General features: G+C 44.9%; 1 protein-coding gene across 1 annotated transcript in view; it reads right to left on the bottom strand.

Moving 5' to 3' along the window:
• Positions 1-5,956, bottom strand: part of PRKCB (protein kinase C beta) — a 397,470-nt gene that overhangs the window by 104,439 nt on the left and 287,075 nt on the right. The gene's annotated exons all lie outside the window — the stretch shown is intronic.

Genomic DNA, 5,956 nt, shown 5'->3' with positions numbered 1-5,956 from the left:
GGGGTGGGTGGGGGGGTGGGGTGGGGTTGATTTTTTCCTTGTCCTTCAAGGAGCAGCTAACAGCCTCATCCCTCAGCGCTAGAAACTCCCTTCTCTCCTCTGAATCCAGGGCTGGCAGCCCTCTTTCCTCCCTCCCTCCTAGCTTGCTTTTACAACGTTTCCCATGGGCATGTTAATTTAACTTCTAGAATCTAGATCAGAAGACTAATAACCCTGGAAAAAAAAGAAAAAGAAGTCTAATAACCTTGTTGATCTGGTCTGCACAGTGTTTGCTGTCATTTTAATATTTAATTAGTTGCCAACTGTTGAAAATTTGGATATATGAAAACCCAGACCCCCAGCTTCTTTTGAAGAAGGGGATCTGCTAACACTGGGTGATACAAGCTCTTTCGCCTTCTTCTTGTTTGCCTGGCTCCTGAAAACACCTGGGTTTGTGGCCCCTACACAGTGAGCCTTCAGAGGACAGGAGCCCCGTCCTTTGTCCTTCGAAATATCCTATTGTTCCAAGGGGACAATGCCCACGACACACCGCATCAAAGAGAGAACATTTTAAAATTGAGGCACAAATTAAACTCATCCTTTATCTTGCTGGGTAGGATGTGCTTGAAGAAACAGGAATACGCTAATGGCTGCCTTTTCATGTCTGTAATTTAGAGCCCTAGAACTCAACGCTAAGAGAGAAAGCAAATAGCATTTCTGAGCAAAGAGCCAAGTCACCTTCCAGACAGCAAGAGGGGACAGTGGAGAAGCCCCAGCAGCCAGGCTCTGGGCTCCACTCCTGATGATGAATGCCTGTCCTGGCTAAAACTGCAGATTCCTCTGCCACTCCACCCCTACAAGGAACTACTACAGGCACTCGCAGCTACCTAGCAGTGGGGCAAGGACCTCTGTAGGCTAGGAGTCCCTGTAGATTCTCCCTAACCTCCAAGCAGCCCTTCCAAAGCCCAGAAAGAGGATGTTCTGAGCTTTATTTATCCCAAAGGGGGAGCTGATAATTATAACAGCAACCATGATGCTAGCATCTAACATCTGGATGTGTATGACGTGTAAGACACTCTGCTAAATGCATTACCTCATTCAATCCTCACATAACCTCATGAAGTAAGAAGTACTATAATTCCCCATTTTACAGGTAGGGAATCAGAAGCTCAGAGAGACAAAGCAACTTGCTTATAGCCACTCAGCAAGGAGGTGGCAGAATTGGGATTCAAATCTAGGCAGTCTGGCTCTCAGGCCATCACACTTAACCATTAGGCTACATTGCACAGATACGATCACTGGTGTTCTTCCAAGACACCACCAGCATGCTACTCTCTACACCTGGGGCTGCTAACAGCAAACACCTGCGATTCTTTGTCTGCAGCTTATTTTCTGGTTGTAGGAGCAGGCACAGTGCACAGGGCACATTGAAAGTGCTGGTGGGTGGATTTCCTTGGGAGCAGCCCTTAGCCTGCAATGGAAGGAGAGCCAATGGATAACCCCTCAGCTTCCTGTCCCTTGATTGGGAAATTCTGAGGCATGCATTCTGCGCTGACTAGAGAGTTCTCCAGCAGGGTTAAACCCTAGCTGCCCACAGCGGTAGCTTGCTTGATAATACTTTCCTGGCTTCCCACCTTTTCTGGCAATGCTTCTTTATTAACTTATGGTGCTTCCAGGATCACCTCCCAAATAAAGTACTTGCACTTGAATCCTTATAGTCTGTTTCTGGGGAAAACTCAAACCCGGGACAACCAGCGGCTCTGGGGCCTTGAAAAGTTACTTAAACCTCTGTGGGCCTCAGTTTCTTCATTTGTAAAAGTAAAATGGCGTGATAACAGTACCTACCATTCTAGGTTGTTGTAAGGATTAAATTACTGGAGTTAATGTTTGCAAAGCACTTAGAATCCTAAATGGCACACAGTAAGCACTTTGTTAAATAAATACATTTTAAGACTCTGAGAAATCCTACTGTATGCCATCCAAAATGGAGTCTTCTCTTCCCAAGCCCACGGTCGACTGAAAGCCCCTAACCAAACAGAGCCAGCTCTGACATTCTGAAGTATACCACGTGTGGCAACTGCACCAAGCTCACACTACCATGAAATTCTATTACCCCAATTCTAGCAGCTCGATTTTACTGTCACTCAGGATTCCTCCAGATAAGAGGCTTGAAAGTAATTTCTGAGTCATTCCGGGTGCTAATTGGTTATCTCCCAGGGATTACATTTCTCACGTTCAAGGTCAACTGAAATTCCTCTGTAAGCCTGAGAACAATTTCGGTCTGTTGGAAACATTTTTTTTAATCAACAACTACAGTATGGAGCGATTATAATTCAGGCATAAACAAGCTTTTGCAGGCTCTTGCTAGAAATAAAGGGACACAATTTGTTGCACGCGGACAAAACAGTCTCCTATTCCAAGCCAATTACCGGCCCAGACAAATGTACTGTTTGCATAGAAAATCTTTTCCTTGGTGTTCTGAAATGTCCCCCCGGCTGCCCCAGGACAGAAGAAATCATTTTGTAAAACTGAGACTTCATTGTATACAAGAAAATACCAGCCTTGTGTTTTTCACCCTTAATAGTACATTTCTATAACAGCAGCAAATGGATACTTCACCGGCAAGTTGGGGGAAAGAGATGGAAAGTGTTCTCTGGAAGGACGGCCTTCCTGTCTTAATTTTTATCAAACAGCATCCAGTTTTTAGTTCTACTTGGAGGGAAGATGCTTTTATCAGTTCACTTGGGCTTGAGTCCAAGACTTTGGGAACAAGTCTCTGTTATCGAGGTCACTGGAGAATGACTGACAAGCTCAAGGCCAATGTGTCCGTTCCACTTGTTTCCAGGAAGGGAGGGCCCCACTGGGTCAGAACTATCACTATCCTCCAGCATGTAGGGAAGGCACAGGCTCAAGACAAGGAATTTGGGAATACAAGTTATTTCTTTTTTATTTTATTTTAAAAAATATATATTTTTTAAATAATGAGGCAGAGTCACTATATTGCCCAGGCTGGTCTCAAACTCCTGGGCTCAATCAACCCTCCTGCCTCGGTCTCCTAAAGTGCTGGGATTACAGGAGTGAGCCACCATGCCTGGCCCCTAAGCACTATTTCTATCAAGTTGAGGGAAAAACAAACTTGATAGAAAGTTTGTTTCTTTCGGCCGGGCGCGGTGGCTCAAGCCTGTAATCCCAGCACTTTGGGAGGCCGAGACGGGCAGATCACGAGGTCAGGAGATCGAGACCATCCTGGCTAACATGGTGAAACCCCGTCTCTACTAAAAAATACAAAATCTAGCCGGGTGAGGTGGCGGGCGCCTGTAGTCCCAGCTACTCGGGAGGCTGAGGCAGGAGAATGGCGTAAACCCGGGAGGCGGAGCTTGCAGTGAGCTGAGATCCGGCCACTGCACTCCAGCCCGGGCCACAGAGCGAGACTCTCTCTCTCAAAAAAAAAGAAAGTTTGTTTCTTTCAACAACCTTGTCCTTTATCTTGCTGTGTACGATGTGCCTTCAGAAACAGGAATACACTCACTAATGGTTGCCTTTTCATGTCTGCAATATAGAGCCCTAGAATTCAAAGCCGCCTAACCAGAGGCAACCAACCCTGACGTACTGAAATACACCACTTGTGGTAACTGGCTCTCAGGATAAATGCTAAAATCCTTGGGATATCATGCCTGTAATCCCAGCACTTTGGGAGGCCGAGGCGGGTGGATCACAAAGTCAGGAGATTGAGACCATCCTGGCTAACACGGTGAAATCCCACCGCTACTAAAAATACAAAAAATTAGCCAGGCGTGGCAGCGGGCACCTGTAGTTCCAGCTACTCAGGAGGCTGAGGCAGGAGAATGGCATGAACCCAGGAAGCGGAGCTTGCAGTGAGCCGAGATCGGGCCACTGCACTCCAGCCTGGGTGACAGAGTAAGACTCCATCTCCAAAAAAAAGAAATCCTTGGGATAAATGCTCCTGGGTAAACACTCTTGGGAAAAATGCTCTTGGAACAAATGCTAAAGTCCTTGGGATAAATACTCTTAGGATAAATGCTAAAATCCGTGGGATAAATGCTCTTGGGATAAATGCCAAAATCCTTGGGATAAATACTCTTGGGGTAGATGCTAAAAATCCTTGGGATAAATACTCTTGGGATAAGCACTCTTGGGCAAATGCTCTTGGGATAAATGCTAAAATCCTTGGGATAAATACTCTTGGGATAAGCACTCTTGGATAAATGCTCTTGGGATAAATGCTAAAATCCTTTGGATAAATACTCTTGGGATAAATGCTAAAATCCTTGTCAAGGCCAGCACAGCCCTGCATACTCTGACCCACACCTACTTCCCCAGCCTTGGACTCTCTTTGGCTTTCTCTGCTCTACCCAGGCTGGTCTTCTTTCAGTCTCACATGGTTGCTATATAACCCCCAACCATAGGGCCTTTACACATGCTGTTTGCAGAATGGAATACATTTTCCCTCTTTTTACATGGTAAAATTCCATTGCTGTTTCCTCCCTGACACCTCCCCATCCTCTCAAACTACGTGACATTTCTTTTGTACATGTTCTCAAGGTACCTGATCTCTCTTTTCACAGGACTTTACATGGTCTTTACACATTTTTTTATTTGCTTGTGTCATTATTTGATGAATAACAATAATAAAAATCCATTTCATTTTAGCTATGCTATTATACACATTTTTGGGGAGTTAGTAGGCCATCATGGCTTATCTAGAATTGATCATCTCCCACCAGACTCAGTGTATTGAGTTTGTGGGAACAAAATAATGTGTTTTCCCTCAGGAAACCACTAAAATCACTCAATGCACATATAATGTAAGCATTCAAACCTATCTTCCCCCGAATATTTTATTTGTAAAGCAGGGATGTGTCCTATACACTTATACACCTCTTATGTAGCTGAAAATGGTGTTTATTTGTCCCCATAGAAGGAAAGGGGTTTATCTCAGGTAGAAGTAGAGCCAGCAATGTAACTCAAGGTCACAGCCAAGGGCTTCCCATTTGATAAAACTATTCTCTGGGAAGATCTACCCCCAGGGTATTTCATGAAGTCATTAGCACAATCAATTCCATTCGTTAACTATATAGCACCATTCTGCCAATAGAGCCAATCCAGATTCCATCCATCAGCAAGCCTAGTTGACTCAGCCTCCAAAATATATCACTTCTCTGTCTACTCTTTTTTTTTTTTTTTTTTTTTTTTTTTTGAGACCAAGTCTTGCTCCGTTGCCCAGGCTGCAGTGAGCCAAGATCGTGCCACTGCACTGCAGCCTGGGCAACAGAGCATTACTGATCGTGCAGTGATGCAATCTTGGCTCACTGCTGCCTCTGCCACCCAGAGCAATTCTTGTGCCTCAGCCTCCCAAGTAGCTGGTATTAAAGGCATGCACCACCATGCTTGGCTAATTTTTTTGTGTTTTTAGTAGAGACGGGGTTTAACCATATTGGCCAGGCTGGTCTTGAACTCCTGACCTCAAATGATCTGCTTGCCTCAGCTTCCCAAAGTGCTGGGATTACAGGTGTGAACCACCGCGCCCCGCCCTCTGTCTACTTATTTCATTCACCGTGACTACCATTCCAGTCCATCAAAATGGTGGGCAGTGAATAAGCACTTTTGAAGAAATGTCTAAGTCTGAATGCAGACAGGGAAGCGGGAATAACTTCATAAGGCAAGGGCATTTAATTGGGGTCTTGAAGGATTAATCAGAGTTTTCTAGGAGATGAAACAACCTTGCAAAGGCTCAGAGTCATGAAAAGTCTTGGTAGGAACCATGCCATAAACAGGAAAATCAGCACAGCAGCAAACCTAACTGGTTCCCATTGTTGAAAGAAAGGAGATGAAGAAAGAAGAGAGAGAGAGAGAAGATAGAGGAAGAGAGAGAGAAAGAAAGGGGAGAAGAAAGAAAGAAAGAAAAGAAAGGAAGGAAGGAAGGAAGGAAGGAAGGAAGGAAGGAAGGAAGGAAGGA

Source organism: Rhinopithecus bieti, unplaced genomic scaffold (genome assembly GCF_001698545.2).
Source record: "Rhinopithecus bieti isolate Rb0 unplaced genomic scaffold, ASM169854v2 scaffold_13348, whole genome shotgun sequence".
NCBI lineage: Eukaryota > Metazoa > Chordata > Mammalia > Primates > Cercopithecidae > Rhinopithecus > Rhinopithecus bieti.
This window is presented reverse-complemented; position numbering and strand designations above follow the sequence as displayed.